At 41.8% G+C, this 18,852-nt stretch overlaps 1 protein-coding gene and 1 long non-coding RNA gene across 3 annotated transcripts in view; one reads left to right on the top strand and one right to left on the bottom strand.

Annotated features, from left to right (window-relative positions):
• Ywhae (tyrosine 3-monooxygenase/tryptophan 5-monooxygenase activation protein, epsilon) overlaps positions 1–18,852 on the bottom strand; it is a 37,692-nt gene that overhangs the window by 18,336 nt on the left and 504 nt on the right. The gene's annotated exons all lie outside the window — the stretch shown is intronic.
• LOC148002968 (uncharacterized) lies at positions 6,099–8,204 on the top strand. The gene is made up of 2 exons (XR_015631811.1): positions 6,099–6,417; positions 7,095–8,204. It is a non-coding gene; the product is annotated as an uncharacterized LOC148002968 (long non-coding RNA).

The raw sequence follows: 18,852 nt of genomic DNA, 5'->3' as shown, positions 1-18,852 counted from the left end.
TGACTTTAAGTAGAATTTTGACTGGTTGTTTTTTTTTTAAATACTTTCTATGATTAATGGTAAACAATAACATATCTACTTGAAACAGGGACTTAGACGCTTTTCAAAAAAAAAAAAAAAAAAAAGCTCAGGTACTCACTTGAACCTATTAGATAGTAACTACAATTGGGATGAGCATTGGCAAAACAGTTCATTGGGTAAAAGCACTTGCCACAAATGTGTGGCAACCTGATCCCTAGAAGTCATGGCAAAGGTGGTAGAAGCAGAGAACGGACTCCACAGAGTTGTCTTCTGACATCTCCATGCACACGTGTGCACACATCCGCACCTACTCATGCTTGCAGGCATATACAAAAAAACTAAAACCAGGATAAAAGCCTGAATTTGCCAATCAGTATGTCTCCTTCACTTGGAAGAAGGCAAGGACTAAGTAACTGTCTTTAATCTGCAATCACCTTGGAAACCAGGGAACACCCCTTCAAGCCCCCAAACCAAATGAGAACACCCTAAAACACAGGCAATAATCACTTTGTATAAACCAGTCTGAGCCCCTTGATGATGATGAGAGAGAGGGATTGTCCCAGACCAGCTTGCAAACCACAACCAAGACAAAACTCGACCAGACCACACCCTACTCAGGTTGTGCTAGTTCTTTCTTCCTCTATTGTTGGGCTGCTTTCAAATAATTCCACAATATTTACACAAACTGCAAGAAACCAATAATGATCATGTAGGCAAAATTAGAACTTTTACTAAATATAGTAAACTCATCAATAATTTAGTAACAATATTAGGCTTTATGTCGTTTTATGCTGTTGTTTGCAATAAGGTCTTATGTTCCTCTAGGTAGGTTTCCAACTCCTCCTCCTTCCTCTCTCCACCTCCCAAATGCTTGGAAGAGGTAAGTATGCACCACCACAGCCAGCTTGAATTTTAAACAAGCCAGTCTTCCAAGTGAAGAAGAGATCATGCTGTTGCTGTTATCTAGGAACAGAGATAAGGCAACCTTTTTCTACTTGATGCCTCCAGTACCTCCTATATGGAGCCCTATAAGGGCTGGAGAGATGGCTCTTCCAGTCAGTGCTGAGTTCAATTCCCAGCAACCACATGGTGGCTCACAACCATCTGAAATGGGATCTGGTGTCCTCTTCTGGTGTGTTTGAAGACAGCAACAGTGTACTCACATACATTAAATAAATAAATCTTAAAAAAAAAAGTATACACCATAAAACATAGAAAAGAAATCCAAGGTCTGGAGAGGTGGTTCAGAAATTAAAAGCACTGGCTATTCTTCCAGAGGACCAGTGTTCAATTCCCAGTACGCTCACAGCAGGCACAGATGTGGTACACAGATACACATGCAGGTAAAAACCTACATAAAATAGTAATAAATGGGGCTAGAGAGATGGCTCAGCGGTTAAGAGCACTGACTGCTCTTCCAGAGATCCTGAGTTCAAATCCCAGCAATCACATGGTGGCTCACAACCATCCGTAATGAGATCTGATGCCCTCTTCTGGTGCGGCTGAAGACAGCTACAGTGTACTTATATATAATAAATAAATAAATCTTTAAAAAAAATAGTAATAAATGTTTACAAGAAATGCAACCTGAGCACTGGAGAGATGGTTAGGAAGGAGCACTGTCTGCTCTTCCGGGTCCTGAGTTCAGTTCACAGCAACCACCCAGTGGCTCACAGTCATCTGTAATGGGATCTAATGCCCTCTTCTGGGGTGTCTGAGGACATCAACAGTGTACTCACATACATAAAATGAATAAATCTTAAAGAAAAAAGATGCAACCTGAGCCACACCCACCACTTCAAATGCTGGCACAAAGATCAGAAGTTCAAGGTTATCATCCCCTACATCAAGTGAGAGGCCAACCCACGATATATGAAAACTCCCTCAAAAAACCTGGATTTTTTAAAAAAAAAAAAAAAATAGATTCTCACACTGCTGTTACCCAGGTGGCTTAAAACTCTATGCAAGCTCAGGCTGCCTCAAATTCACAGCCATCCTCCTGCCTTGGCCTCTCAAGTGCTAAGATTCTAAGGATGAGTCACCATCTGAGCACTTTAAAACTGTGTAAATGTATGTGGTATAAGTGAACGTTCACATGAGGCCAAGGAAGATGCCAGATGCCCTGCTCTATCTCTGTCTTGTTCTCTTTAGTTGGGTCTCTCACTGAAGTTAAGAATTAGGCTGGGGGTTGGTTGGGAGGTGGGGTGGGGGGCTTTTAACTCTTAAGTCAACACACCCCAGCATCCTCTAGACCAGCAGTTCTCACCTGTGGATCCAGAGACTCCTTTGGGGAAGGGGTGTGGTATGTCACACAACCCTTTCATGGGGGTTGCCTAAGACCACTGGAAAACAGATATTTATACAATTCATCACTAGCAAAACTAGTTAATGAAGTAGCAAGGAAAATAATCTCTAGTCGGGAGTCATCACAACCTAAGGAACTGTATTAAAGGCTAGCATAGCAGCACTAAGAAGGTTGAAAGCCACTGCTCCAGAACCAAAGTGCTTGGCCACATCCAAAGTGCCATGTAGTGATGGAGATTTGAACACAGGCCCTCACTGCTTATGAAACAAGCACTATTAACCCATGGACTCATTTCCCCAACCAAATTTGGACAATTCCGAGAGCAGATATGAATTAACAATTATATAGAATGAGCTGGGAGTAAAGGCATACATCATAAATGCCAACACTGCGAAGGCAGAGGCAGGCAGATCTTTTGAGCTCAAGGCTAGCTTGGTTTACATAATGGGTTACAAGACAGCCAGGACTATAGAAAGACCTGTCTCAGAGATACTCAATATACCTTCAGAACATTTGATTACTGATAGGACTACACTCTAAAGTGTTAGTTACAATGGCATCTTCAGAGGGTTAAACTCACTTATAACTGCTTTTTAAACATTAAATTTCTGCCAGACTTGACAATTTTATTGGTTTTCCTCGAGACAGGGTTTGTCTATGTACCCCTGGCTGTCCTCAAACTCAGATCTGCTTTTTTCTCCCAATGGTGCAATTAAAGGCATGTGCCCCACTACCTGGTGACAATTTTCCAGTTTTATCATAAACAATTTTGCTGTATAAGTGGGTTCAATATCTGCCCTGTCATCATGCATGGGGTGTTTGCACGTGCGTGTGCGCATGCACACACAACTTTGATCCCAGCACTCAGAGGACAGAAGTAGGCAATCTCTGAGCTAAAGGCCATCCTAGACTAGTCTACATAGTGAATTCTGGACAGCTAGAGCTACAAAAGCTACATGGTGAGACCTTTCTCAAAAATAAAAAAAAAAATTTAAAAAAAAGCTGCACTCATGAGTAAGTATCCTTTCTTCCAAATCTCGTATGAGCATTACAGAAGCCAGGCACTGCAGTATATCCCTGAAATCCCAGAACCAGGAAAGCTGCCAGTGAAACTTTCCTACAGTCTCACCAGGGGATCCAATGGTGACCTCCATGGTACTGGAACATATGTGGTGCAAATATATAACGTCTAGCAGTTACACACAAAAATATAAATCAATTTTTAAAAATAAAACAAACAAGGGGTTGGGGATTTAGCTCAGTGGTAGAGCGCTTACCTAGCAAGCGCAAGGCCCTGGGTTCGGTCCCCAGCTCCGGGAAAAAAAATAAAATAAAATAAAATAAAATAAAATAAAACAAACAAAAAAGACCAGGTGTGTGTGTGTATATGTATGTATGTATGTATGTGTGTATATATATATATATATGGGATGTGGAAGATGCTAGTCACACAGTCAAGTTGAAGGCCAACATGAAACAGTCTTCAAAAATATAAAGGCAGGAACATAATAATCAACTGACTGGTAAACTCGGGCCAAAGTGAAAGGAGACTCCACGGGTGCACCACAGCAAGTGTTCTAAGCGTTGGTAATATGCCTGCTAAAAGCAACCCTTAGAAGTTAGGTATAACAACGCTCTTTGTATACTCTGGTTCCAGTTTTCTAACCCAGGCTATGGTGAGGTCCAGTGCACAAGTCCTGCATCAGTACTTTTGATGATATACAGAGAAGAGCTTCTGACTTAACATCCTCATTCTCTTCCTTTCAGCTCCTGTGGTTTTCTTTTGTTGAGACAAGGTCTCATGGTTCCCAGACTGGCCTCAAACTCATTTTGCACTATGATGGATGACCACTGACTGATCCTCTTGAATGCACATAGCTCTCTGCTGGGCTTATGCAGTCCCAGAGATTGAACAGTTTCATGCATACCAGGCAAGCGCTCCACCACCTGGGCTACAACTCTAGCCCCACCACTCCTGTTTTCTGCTACATTTTCCTTCCTAACTACACTACGTGACAGCTGACACGTGCTGTACTGTAAGCCCAGCATTTGAGACTGAAGGTGCAGGTGCATCAGTTCAATGTCACCTCCAGCCACAGAGAAGTTTGATGTCAGCTTGAGCTACATGAAATCCTATCTTTAAAAAAAAAAGAGGCTGCCCCTAAGAAGAAAAGGAAATTTTCTGAGGAGCCTGAGGCTGCTGCAAGCTGCACAAAGAGCAGCACAAAGAAAAAGAAAAAGTCACAAGAGGCACAGGAGGAGGATTAGAACGGACCTGCTTGGTGGGAGGGGCATACTTAATGGTGGCAGTTCCTCCTGCCCATAATAAACCCCAATAAAAACGCAAAACCAGAAAAAAAAAAAAAAAAAAAAAAAAAAAAAGAGGCTGGAAGAAAGTTCTATTCTCAATACCAACATTGGGCAGCTCATGACTACCTGTAACCACAGCTCCAGAGAATCCAATACCCATCTGAGCCCCTTGGTCATACAAATAAATACTTTTTTTTCTTTTTTTTTTTTTTAATCGGAGCTGGGGACCGAACCCAGGGCCTTGTGCTTACTAGGCAAGCGCTCTACCACTGAGCTAAATCCCCAACCCCCCCCCCTTTTTTTTAAAGAAACTGCTTTGGCAAGGCACACATGATAGTGAACTGACTCCTGTGAGGTGTCCTCTGTCTCTAGTGCACAATAGTAGCCACGCAAGTACAAACACACAAAAATCATTTAATTAGAAAATTGTATTGCTCCTATGCTGTATTAGATGAAAGTATTTGTAAAGAAAAAAAACCCATTGGCTGAAAAGTACATGATAAACCCATGACTATAACTCCAACATTAGAAGACTAAGGCAGAAAGACTGACGTGAGTAGTCTGGGCTACTCCATAAATTCCAAAACAGCCAAGACTATAAAATGGATGCCATTTCAAAAAAAGTAGAAGAATGGGTTTTTTAAAAACTGAAAAACATTCTAGGCCAGCCTGATCTAACAGAATGAGTTCCAGGACAGACAAGACTGTTGCACATATAAACCATGTCTGGAAAAACAAAAACTGAAAACAGCTGGGTGGTGGTGGTAAATACCAGCACTAGGGAAGCAGAGACAGGTTGATCTCTAAGTTCAAGGACAGCCTGGTTCCAGGTGAGCCAAGATTACATAGAAACCTTGTCTCAAAAAATAAAAATAGTGGGGTTGGGGATTTAGCTCAGTGGTAGAGCGCTTGCCTAGCAAGCGCAAGGCCCTGGGTTCGGTTCCCAGCTCCGGAAAAAAAAGACCAAAAAAATAAATAAATAAATAAAATAAAATAAAAATAGTTAAAAACAAAAACAAGGTTGGGGGCTGGGCATGGTAGCACATGCCTTTAATCCCAGCAGTAGGTATACAGAAGTAGGTAGATCTTAGCCAAGGCTATAGAACAAGACCCTGCCTCAAACAAACAAACAAAAAAAAAAAAAACCCACTCAAACTGTTTAGGAGGGTAGGAAGGAATTTAGTAACTATCAACAGAAATGTAGAGGCAGACACAGAAAGAATGATGGGCATCAACCACCTACAGTGAAAATTATTACTATAAGGTCTGCAAAGTATACAAAATAAAAACAAATAGCTAGTTCTGAAGAAAGTTCCAGAGGCTAAAGCAGTCTGTGTGGTGGTGCACGGCTAAAATCCCTCCGATATTAGCAATATCTGGACTGAAGTCCAGACTGTGCTCCAGGAGGCGTTGTCTCAAAAGGAAGATCACTAGCCTACAGGCACCAAAACGGTAAAAAGTCAGCTGGTACAATCAACAGCATATCCAAAAATAAAATGATAAATTTAGATGCAGACCAAATCCCAGAGTTTAATAAGTGATGCTAACTTAATCAAGTATCTGAGAAACAATGGGTCTTGACCCCAAGGTTTTTCTTTAGGGTAAAACAACAAAGTGTTCTTTTTTTTTTAAATTGTTGATTTTGTTTTATTTTTTGAGGGACAGTTTTATTTTTTTTAAACTTTTTTATTTAGATTATTTATTCATTTACTATATATAAGTATACTGTAGCTGTCTTCAGATACACCAGAAGAGGGCATCGGATCTATTTACAGATGGTTGTGAGCCACCATGTGGTTGCTGGGAATTGAACTCAGGACCTCTGGAAGAGCAGTCGGTGCTCTTAACCGCTGAGCCATCTCTCCAGCCCACAACAAAGTATTCTTAAATACTATTCTTATTCTTAGTGAGACCGGAGACAGGTCTGTCTAAGAAGCACTCCCTGCTCTTACAGAGTTGTTCCCAGCACCCGCATCAAACAGTTTACAAGTGCCAGTAATTTCAGCTTCAGGAGATCCAACATCACCCTCTTCTGGCCTTATGGGCACACACAGTGCATATGTGTAAGTAAAGTTTAAATTCTTCTGACAATCTAGTCAAAATTTTGAAATTTTTTAATGTGTACACAGAAAAGTAGAAATTACTGAGTTCTGTTATGAAAACATTGTGTGCACATAGCACCTGTTTTAGTAAACTTTCTCATTTGCTAATCTTGACTTGTTGGCAACTACTCTCAGCTGCCAAATATCTCCTCATCTATATACTAAGACATACACAAAAGTAAGATAGCTAAGCACTACCTAATGACCAGTACATAATTATTCTTCTAGGTCTTAAGATGACAAAAAGAGGAGGCTGGAGAGATGGCTCAGTGGTTAAGAGCACTGCCTACTCTTTCCTGAGGTCCTGAGTTCAATTCCCACCACCCACACGGTGGCTCACAACCATCTGTAATGAGGTCTGATGCCCTCTTCTGAGCTACAGTGTACTCATATAAATTAAAAAAAAAGTGAAGGGAAGAAAACTGGAAGATAGTATTTATGTAATTTGTAATTCTGAAATGAAGGTAAATGAAGACTTTAATCTCAAGGGGGAAGGAGTGGGGGTGGGGGGTGGCGGAGGCATGTGGATCTCTGTGAATTTGAAGTCAGCCTAGTCTACAGAGTTCCAAAACAGCCAGGGCCACACAGAGAAACCCTGCCTCAGGGGAAAAAAAAAAGGAGGCACTACAGTGAGAGGGTATAGTTATCAGTTAACCTCTGTTCATCTGTTCACATTTCAAAACTGCATGCCAAAGTTATCTATTGCAAAGGGCTGAGAAGTAATGCTGAAATTATGAGCAATTGTTCTCGCAAATTGCAAAGGACTCAGGTTCAATTCCCAGCACCCACATGACAGCTCAGACATTCCCTAACTTCAAGGGGTCCTAACAATCTTCTGACCTCCAAGAATACCAGGCACAAGTGGTATACATACATACATACATACATACATACATACATACATACATGGGAAAGTACACACACACTACAAGCTATGAGAATCAATTAAGCTCCTAGAGGGCTCCATCTATTGAGCCCTGTATTGTGTCTGTTGTTTGAGATGTTGGATAACTTGGGTTAGCCCTGAATTCTGCTATATAGTAGAAGCTGGCCTCTTGCACCTACAAAGTACTAGGATTACACGAATGCCTGGAAGCCAAGGACAAGTTCCAAAGAGGGCACAGGATCCCCTGGAACTGAAGTTATAGATGGTTGTAAAAGTGCTGGGTATCAATCCTGGGTCCTCCATAAAAGCATTAAGTGCTCTTTATACTGCAGAGCCACCTCTCCAGCCCATTTGTTTATTTTTTGAGTCAGGGTGCTGGATAGCCTAGAATTTTCTATGCAGCCAAGGATGACACTGATTCCTGACCCTTTGCCTCCACCTCCTGAGTTAGCTTTTATAAAGGTTTAGCTCAGCCAACTTCTGCGCATGCTCATAATCAGCACAAATGAGGCAGAGGTATCAGGATTATGGGTCAAAAAAAAAAATCATCCTGGGCTACACAGTAGGAACTGTGCCCCCCCCCCCAAACTCTGTAGCTAAAATAGATTTAAGTAGATACCCAAAGCAAAAACTTCATCCAGGCACAGTGTAGCACACATCTGCACCCCTAAAGTTCTAGCTACTGGAGAGGCTGAGGGAAGACAACTTGAGTGTCCCCCCATTCAACCCTAAGTAACACAGTAAGATCTCATTTTAATACACAGAAGGGGCTCAAAGGGGCTCTGTGACTTTAGTTCAATTTCTACAACCCACATGGAAGAAGGAAAGAACAAACTTCCACCAGCTGTCCTCTCACTTCACCATCATTATTGTAAGAGTATGCATCATACACATATTCACAAAAAAAGTGTAAGGAAAATGGTTTTTTCTTCTTTTTTCTTTTTTTTTTTGGAGCTGGGGACCGAACCCAGGGCCTTAGCAAGCGCTCTACCACTGAGCTAAATCCCCAACCCCAAGGAAAATGTTTTTAAATTTTTTTTTTTTTTGCCTTTCTAGACAGAGTTTTTCTGTGTAGCCCTGGCTATCCTGGAACTTACTCTGTATACCACATTATCCTTGAACCAGAGGTCTGACTACCTGTCTACCAGAGGCATGCACTGCCACCCAGCTCTATCTAGGTTTTTAAAAACAACTTCTCTCACCAAGTCCTGTAGTTCAACAATTAGGCTATGACAACTGGTTAGGAAGTCCCAGGGATTCATCTGTACCGCCTCCCTCCCTCCCAAGAGAGGATTACAAACATGCTGGAATGGCAAGCAACAAGAGTTTTTAACTTGATGCTGGGGCTTCAACTCAGTGTCTGTGACATGCACTTGACAGACTGAGCTATCTCCCTAGGCCCCCAAAGCAATTTCCACATTATAAAATTAAAAACTAAGAATAGAGCTTCAATGAGAGGACCAGAAGTTCAAGGCCATCTAGGTTAAGGAAGCAAGTTCAAGGGTAGCCTGAGTGCATTCTGTGAGACCTTGTCTTGAACAGAGAGAAGGGAGGACTGATGTTTACAATGATGTTTACTGCACAAACATCAAGTGTGAAGTTACACTTCTAGGAAGTGGAAGTTACACTTTTATAGATTAAAACACACTTGACTAATAATGTTACCTTTTTGTCCTCACTTAAATCTTTTTTTTTTTAGATTTTAAGTGTATTTTTAAAAATACTTTATTTACTGTATATGTTCCCGAGTGTATATATGTACACCCAATGCATGCAGGTGTCTGTGGAGACCAGAAGAGAAAAAAACAGACTCCTACAACTGGAGTAAACAGGCAGCTGTGAGTTGCTTCATGAAACCAAGCCTAGACCCTCTGCAAGAGCAACGAACATTTTTAACTGCTGAGCAATGTCTCCAGCCCAGTCTCATTTAATATTTATCTGGAAAATAAGTGGTGCCTGCTTTGCAGGTCATTTCTTTTTTCTTGAAATCAGGTCTCACTATGCAGCCCCAGCAGGTCTAGAACTTGCTGTTTATTTAAACGAGGCTGCCCTCCAACCTAGAGATTCCCCCAATCTCTAGTTACAAAATGTTTTGATTAAAGGCATGTAGCATCAGCCGAACCATGTTGAGGCAAGACAGAATAGCATTTAAGAATGGTACTTAGAGAGATAGCTCAGCGGTTAAGAGCACTGACTGCTCTTCCAGAGGTCCTGAGTTCAATTCCCAGCAACCACATGGTGGCTCACAACCATCTGAAATGGGTTCTGATGTCCTCTTCTGGTGAGTCTGAAGACAGCTACAGTGTACTTGTATAAATAAATAAATCTTTGAAAAAAAATAAAAAATTAAAAAAAAAAAAGGTACTTAAGGGCTGGAGAGATGGCTCAGTGGTTAAGAGCACTGGCTGCTCTTCCAGAGGTCCTGAGTTCAATTCCCAGCAACCACATGGTGGCTCACAACCATCTGTAATGGAATCCAACGCCCTCTTCTGGTGTGTCTGTGGATGGCTATAGTGTACTCATATAAAAATAAATAAATTTTTAAAAAAAGAATGGTACTTAAACAGAATGAAGTTATTTTAAAGATGTATTATGATAGTCAACGGTTGTCTTTTAAGACAGGGTTTTATGACATAATCTGACTTATGTAGCCCAGGCTGACCTTCAGTTCAGAATCCTCCAACCTAAACATCACAAATGCTAGAATTACAAGTGTAATGCAACAGGACTGGCTGAAAATGACTGTCTTTTTGTTTGGGGGTTCTTTTTGTGTTTGGTGGTGGTGGTGGTGGGTCGGTTGTTTTTTGAGTCAGTCTCATGCAGCCCAGGCTAGCCTGCCTTTTACTTACTACGTAGTAGTTATTGTCCTCCTGCCTCTGAATGCTGGGATTACAGGTATGTGCTACCATGCCCATTTTATGTGGTGCAGGGAATCAACTGGGCAAACACTATCAAGGTTTTGTTAGTAGAGTGGCATCTTATATCAATACCAACTAGAACCAACAGGGAACACACTACCCTGCCATTCCATTACCCTGCACAGAACAGAGACCACTGTCAATAACTTAGGACAAGGTCTCTGTGTAATTCTGGCTGGCCTCCAATTCACTACGTAAACCAAGCTGACCTCAAACCAGAAGTCTGTGTCTGCCTCCTGGGTGTGAGTCTGTAAAGAATGCACTAAACTTCAGATTGACTCTTTATACATATTCAAAGTAGTGATTCCAGTCAGGCATGGTGATTGGGAGGATATCTGAATTCAATGTCATCCTGGGATTCAGAAGGAAAAAAAAAGGTCATGGTAAGAGATAGGAGCTCTAGAACCAATATGGTAAAAGAGGAGTCCTCTGACCACCACACTCTGATGCACATGCCCATCTCCACAAAAATTAATTTTAAGAGATTAAATTTCAAGGTCATAAACCAGGAAACATGTTGATGATTGGTTGTCAGCCTAGCCTTTAATGGCTGAGCCAGAGTATCTGCCTAGCACATGTGAAGGTCCTGGGTTCACTCCTCAATACAGAAGAGAGGAAGAGTGGGAGAAAGAGGAAAAAAGGATAAGGAATATCATGGTAATTATGTTTTCTACATAAAATCTGATGGTTTGTTAACTTATTTATATTCCATGTTCATTTGTATTTTGCCTGCATGTATGTTTGCGTGAGGGGTCAGAGACTTGGAACTGGAGTTATAGACAGATATGAGCTGCCAGGTGGTTGCTGAGAATTGAACCCAAATCTTCTAGAAGAGCAGCCAGTGCTCTTAACAGCTAAGCTATCTCTCCAGGCCCAAAATCTGGTGTTTTTGACAGCATAGTTATAAAGTACAAGAAAGTCCATAAATGTTTATAGGCAAAGTTCTGACCTTAGGTACAGTTGCCAATTCTAAGTCTCTTAAGTATTACTTAGAACCAGCTCAAAGCAGACAAAATAAAACAGCATATTTGGCTCTAACACTGTAAAAGAGCTAGGCATGCCAGCTAGTTGTTCATCAGCAGCTATCACATCCCTAACTTTTCCCATCTCCACTTAAGACACAGACAACTTACGGAGCTTCAGTTTTCCTTTCATCTATCTTATTTTCTACCAAATGCAAGATTGGAAGAAAGCCAAAATTCTCAGGACATGGATATACACTATCTGTGGTGGAAGAACAAAGCTTAGGAAGTTTTAAGTGAGAAAACTAACCTGGCTATGGTAGCATATGCCTGGAAACAAGACCCATGTCTCAAAATAAAAATTAGGCCAGGCATAGTGGCACACAGCAGAGACAGATGGATCTGTGAACTGAAGGCCAGCCAGGAGTACACAGTAAGACCCTGTCTTAAAAAGAAATTAGCTGGGTATGGTGAACATGTGCCATTTTCCACTGCTTGAGCAGAAGTAACAGAATAACTCACAAGTTTGAAGCCACCCAGGACCAAAAAGCAAGTTGCAGGCCAGTCAAGGATACAGAGAGACCCTGTCATCACCAAAAATAAAAGACATAAAAATAGGGACTGGGAAGTCAGTTTAGTCCATCAAATACTTGCAATACAAACGTGAGGACTTGAGTTCTATCTCCAAAACTTTTTTTATTTTTTAAAGGTTTTTTTAAAAAAGGTTTATTTTATTTATAGGAGTATACCAGAAGAGGGCATCAGATCCCATTACAGATGATTGTGAGCTACCATATGGTTGCTGGGAACTGAACTTAGGACCTCTGGAAGAGCAGTCAGTGTCTCCAAAACTTAAAACACGTGCACGAAAACTGGTAATATCAAATGGCACATTCATGCCAACTTCTGAATTTCATAATAAATTTTGAAGACCCCCTCATAACTTGCCCCTGGAACAGTTCCAATAGGCCTGGTTAGCTACAGAATGAGATCAATCTATAAAGGTTATAAGGGCAACTCCACTGCTAATTTGGATATAACAGGACTTAACTGTAGCAAACTAGTCACAGTGTGGTGCTGCTACTCACTACCTGCTGATAGATTCTACTTTACAACCATCTGGACTATCTGAAATACTAATTACATGCCCACCAACACCCCTCCGAAAATGTTATTTAAAGACATTTCTATAAATGAAAGGGTAGGGGGGTATTTTAGAAATGCTCTATTAATGTGTGACATTAGCCACAGCCCAGAAACACTGATATTATCAAAAGTACTTCTTTGTTTAGTTTTTAAGATTTTTTTTTTTGGTTCTTTTTTTTTTTTTCGGAGCTGGGGACCGAACCCAGGGCCTTGTGCTTCCTAGGCAAGCGCTCTACCACTGAGCTAAATCCCCAACCCTGTTTTTAAGATTTTAAATGGTGAATTAGATGTGCACTGGGAGTACACCAAGGAGGCCATAGGCCTATGTAAACTCTGATTGGCCTAGAACTTACTATGGATCAGGCTGACTTAACTAACTTCAAAAGTACTGGGATTAAAGACATGTGCCACCATGCCCAGCCTCAACTAGGGCTTTTAAGAAATACAAAAACTGGGGTTGGGGATTTAGCTCAGTGGTAGAGCGCTTGCCTAGGAAGCGCAAGGCCCTGGGTTCGGTCCCCAGCTCTGGAAAAAAAAAAAGAAAAAAGAAAAAAAAAAAGATTCACCAATTCAAGGCAAGACCCATTATCAAAAACAAAACAAAACAAACAAACAGAAAAACTAAGGGGTTGGAGAGACAGCTCAGAGATTAAAAGTGCTTGCTGTTCTTGCAGAAGCCCAGAGCTTCCAGCATCCACGTAGTAGCTAATAACCACCTCTAACTCCAGTTTCAGGGGATGTGGCAACCTCTTCTGACTGACCTTCAAGGGCATCAGGTATGCACACGGTGTACTTTCACAGGGAATAAACCTTTAAAAAGTTTCCAAAACTATTAAAGAAACAAGCATATTACACACATACTCTGTACCTCCTTAGTCAATTACACCTGTCTTTTGTGGGAGTTGAGGAGCACACACTGGTCTAAAGGCCTCCCAAATGCTGACTGCTGGGTCTACAGATCTGTACCAGCACTCTATCAATGTACTACCCCAAAATAACTTTCTGTTAAAGGGGAAGTGGCACTGTTTGTCAGTATTGTTACAGAAGGTCTGTAAGCGTGTGCTTATGCTTTTATTCCCCCAGGCAGCAAACAGTGCCTCCCTGTGTTCAGCAGGCACTCAATCACTTAGTTAAGATACTCAAGCCTTGTTTCTACTTTAACATAAAGAAGATTTTCATCCTCCTGCCTCAACCTACTGAAATTAGTCATAATAAACCCTACTGCCCTGCTTCGGAACGTTTCTAATGAAAGGTGAAGAGGTTGGTTCAGTGGTTAAGAAGAGCATTTCTTCTTGCAGAAGACCCAGGTTTGACTCCCAGCACACACATGATCAGGGCTCACAACTACTTATAAGTCCAGTTCCAGGGGATTCAACATCCTTTTCTGACTCCGCTGGCATCAGGCATTCATTCATGTTGTACAAAGACATACTCGAAGGCAAAACCCTCACACAGAAAATAAAAGCAATTCTTAATAAAGTAGGGTTGGAAAGATGACTCAGTGGTTAAGAGCACTGACTGCTCTTCCAGAGGTCCTGAGTTCAATTCCCAGCAACCACATGGTGGCTCACAACCATCTGTAATGGGATCTGATGCCCTCTTCTGGTGTGTCTGAAGACAGCTACAGTGTACTCATATACATAAATAAATCTGAAAGGGGGGAGATGGAGGTAGAGGGAGAGAGAGAGAGAACCTGGGAAGACAGCCTAGGTGAAGACACTTGTGTCAAGACTGACCACCAGAGTTCACTCTCCAGGACCTACATGGTAGAAAAAGTTTTCCATCGGTTGTCCTCTGACCTCCACACATATGCCACAGCACACAACACACAACATGTACAGCCAGGCATAGTGGTGCACATCTTTGATTCCAGCACTCAGGATGCAGAGGCAAGTGGATCTGTGTAAGTTGAACTCAAGGCCAGACTGGTCTACAGACTGAGTTCCAGGACAGTCAGAACTACATAGTGAGACCCTGTTTCAAAAAAACAAAAAACAAAAAAAAAAAAAAACAAACAAAAAAAAAAGAAAGAAAAATGAACAAACAAAAAAACGTTCATACATCAAATGAAATTTAAAATGGGCATCCTTAGAGAAGTGTCCCCAAATTGTATAACACAAAAGAATATGAACATGCTATACAAAAATCCAATGCACTGTGTCCCTTTACTTTGGAGGTGAGGAGGTGAGACAGTGTCATGTAACCTCAAACTCATTACATGCAGATACAGTTAGCCTTAAACCCCAGATTCTTGTCTAGTCCTTTTGAGCACAGGGTTACAGTATGTACCACAAACCTTGTAAAAAGCACCCCTTGCAAACAAAGACAGGGGTTAACATTAACTGTGAGCACATTTAATCCCAGCAGTTGGGAGGCACAGAAAAAGAGGGCCTCCCAAGTTCCAGGTCAACATAGTGAGACCCTGTCTCTGAATGAATGAATGAATGAATGAATGAATGAGTTCTCATTCTTCCCTAACTAGCACAGTATGTTTTAGTAATGAGACTTTGGTATTTTAAAACGGGTCTCAAGCCAATGACTCAGAACAGATTCATTTCTGGTATCTCAGTATTCAGAGTGACGACCCAAGTGATGGGAGAGAGGGACTTTAACAACAAGCCCCACCCCATAAAGGCAATTCTTCTTTTTCTTTTCTTTTCTTTCTTTTTTTTTAAGATAAAGAGTCTATGAAAGTCTGGCTAGCCTTGAACTCAAGGCAAAGTACACTGCTTCCTGAGTGCTGGGACTGAAGGTATGTGCCATCTCACCTGGCTCATTTGTCTTTTTCATAACTCAGGGTATCCTGAAACTTGAGATCCTCTTGCCTTGTCTTCTAAGTGTAGTTTAAAGGAATGTGCCACCATTCTAAGTCCCACTGAGCCAATCCAAGCAGCATGAAGCTTAGGAAAGACAAAAGCAGAACCACCACACAAGCCAAATATTACATATGTTGACCACTCCGATCCCAGAAAATAGGGAAAAAAATACTCCTTTTTTTGGACAGGCCAAACTCAGGTGCTTGGGAGGCTGAAGCTGGAGGACAGTAATTTCAAGGCCAGTTCAATGCCAACCTAGGCAATTCAGTCTGAAAATATAGCTGGATAGAGTTCCACGGTAGACAACTTGTCTAGGATGCAGAAGATCCTCAGTTCAATTCCTAGCTATGACCCCTTCCCTTAACTTTTCTATACTAATGTGTTTTAAATGTATGAAAGTTATAATTTACTTGACTATGATAACTTGATTAATATGGCTACAAATATACAAAAAAAACCAAAAAAAAACAATTTTTAGACTACTGACTCGTTAAGAGATTACTATACTAGGCCAGACATATTGCGGTACTCCCCAGCAATCATGAGGCAGAAGCAGGAGGGTCTCATGAATTCTAGGCCAGCCTGGTCTATAGTGGTGAGTTCTGGGACAGCCAGGGGTTCTTCAGAGAAAACCTGTCTCAATAAATTAATTAAATGAGGAGGGGGGAGGGAGAGAGAGAATACTAACAATTAAAATGAACAGTCCTAGCCTCAAGCTTTAATTTTTCCTATATAAACCCCTAAATGGTTGTTCTTGGAACAGCTTCTCACCGCCTTTTCTAAGACCATTAAATAATCTATATAAATTGATTTCTATTCCTTATGGGGAAGTAAAAGATACTTCAGGACCAGGTTCCACCCAGCTTGCAAAATACAAGAGAAAGCCATGATGGCAGCAAGAAGGCAGTTAAAAGGCCACCATTTACACAGTACCCAAAACTCAGAGGATTTCCAATGCATTCTTTCACTGCCCTTGGCATTTACTTAGTGATCACTACTACAATCAGTGACTATAATCAAATTGTTACACTAACAAAACTGAGTTACCAGTCAATGCAGGAGTGATCACTTCCTATGAATGCCTTCTCCCTTTCTACTGATTCCCTTTTCTTACACCAAATCACAGGAGTGCTTCCTATTTCCTTCCCTCATCTAGTGTCTGAAAGGGGCCAGTCACCACATGGCTTTTCTACAACACGACACTCAATAGCCAACAAGGCCAGGCTTTGGTCAAAAATCTTCATCATTCAAACCCCAAGTATGGTTTAACTTGTCATTTATTTGGAAATACAATCTTATTTGCAAATCCCTTTTTAAAATGACTTAGAAACGAATCAAAAAGCTTCCCCATACCTCCTTTTTTTGGGGGGTTGGGGGTATCATATTTACATAAAGCCTAAATTACCAGAATGTAATTTCACATTTCCTCCCAAGAACACAAGGGGGGGGGGGGCTCTTCTGGAAGGTGAGAGGTGAAACCTCCACTACAGCCAACTCTCCTGGTTCAAAACACACTACAGATAAGGCTCACCTGGAGCTGCAGTAGTATTCCCCGTCCCACCTCCTCCAGCTCCCAACCGGAGCCTAGTTCAGTACAAACTTAAATCTGCAAGACAGGGGTTGGGGATTTAGCTCAGTGGTAGAGCGCTTGCCTAGGAAGCGCACGGCCCTGGGTTCGGTCCCCAGCTCCGAAAAAAAAGAACCAAAAAAAAAAAAAAATCTGCAAGACAAAATTTAGTTCATCATCTTTCCTAAATTGGAGGTTTTGAAGCCTGCTGTTCTACTTTCCAAATGCTGGAACAGTGGTGACTTTGGCAAAGACGTATGACTAGTTCAAAAGTCACCACAGGAGAAACTGGCATTCAAGGAAAAAGGGCCTGACCTAGCATTTGAGAAGCAAATGGTTTAACTTGGAAAAAACATGAGGAACACTTAATTCCAAAACTTGTCTCATTCGACCCTACCACTCCCTAAACATTAAACTCACAGGACCCAGTCTTAGTGTTCATTCCTTTAATCTCGGGGGGAGGGGGGGAGCCTGGGAGGGGGAGGGTGTCAGGAGAGATGGATCTCTGGGAGTTCAAGACCAGTCTGGTCTACATAGCATGTTTCAGAACAGCCAGAGCTACACAGCAATTAATTAAATCACAGGAACCATGTGTGTGACTTTTCATTTTTAAAGACTAGCTTAACGGCCTATTGCCTAACTCCAGTTATCTAGTTACAAAATTAGAATTTTGTACCTAGGCTACACAAGCACAGTAGATGTCAATGAAATTCTCAAAAATGACTGAATTCAAATTAGCAGGCGCTAAGGATGTAGCTAAGTTGAGAGGAGAGCACTCATCTAGCACATACTAGGGCCTACGTTCCATCACCGGGAGGTGAGGGGGGTGTCAAATGAACAAAGAGTAACTACTGAAATTTGTACATAAAACCATTCACTTAAAATAGATAAAACAGAGCTGTGGTGTAGCACAATATTTGAGCACTTGTCTTGCCTGCATGCAACCCTGGGATCGAGCCTCACTCATGGAACAATGAAATCATAAAACAGAAAGAAAAAGAAAAAAAAACTACAATCTTCTACATTCCTAATTCAAAATCCCCAAGCCCCAACTGAGTGCTCAAAATAGGTAAGGATCCCCAAGCCAAGCAAGAACATGCATTCCAAACTTAGGTTGTCAACCAAACGTGTTACTAAACGTTATTTGAATTAACTATTTCTCAACAGGTCTATGTTTCATAATGCTAAGTGTGAATAGTAAAGTCTTCAATTTTACAAACGGGTAAACTGAGGCACTGGCACTGCAAAGGGCAATCAGTACTAAGGAGTCAAGGCAAGCCTTGGCCTCCTGTATTCTTATCCATCAGAACTCCATGCTTGTGAAGGTTGGGGGTTGGGGGGCCAAACGCAGGAACTTTGGGATATCCGGGGTAAGAACAAACGGAGCATGAGTGAGGTTGTGCACCTCCCCGGAAGAAGGTGAGGCCGAAAACCTCCCCAAACCCTCAAATCCAAGGTGTGTCGGCCAAAGGGAAGAAATCCAATCGCAGCATCTCAGCTTGCCTCCACCCAAGGATAGTCTGCAGTGATTTCCAAACACTCCACCCTCACCAAAGACTACTCTCCACCACCGGCCCAAAGAAGCCGTCCGCTCCGGAGGCTTCTCCTTTGTGAGGCTCCACAGCCGCCGCCCCACACTGGGCCTCCGGGGAAAAGCCACCGCCCCCACCCGCCATATTTCCCTGAAAGGCGCCGGAGCTACAGCTCCTAGATTCCGCCCTCTCCCGAGTGACCCGTGCTATTTCTCACACCACCCCACCCAATTGTCCTCCACACCCCGCCGCAATCCCGAAACCTCCCGTGGGGATTGCACGGCGGG

This window comes from Rattus norvegicus, chromosome 10 (genome assembly GCF_021556685.1).
Source record: "Rattus norvegicus strain SHRSP/BbbUtx chromosome 10, alternate assembly SHRSP_T2T, whole genome shotgun sequence".
NCBI lineage: Eukaryota > Metazoa > Chordata > Mammalia > Rodentia > Muridae > Rattus > Rattus norvegicus.
This window is presented reverse-complemented; position numbering and strand designations above follow the sequence as displayed.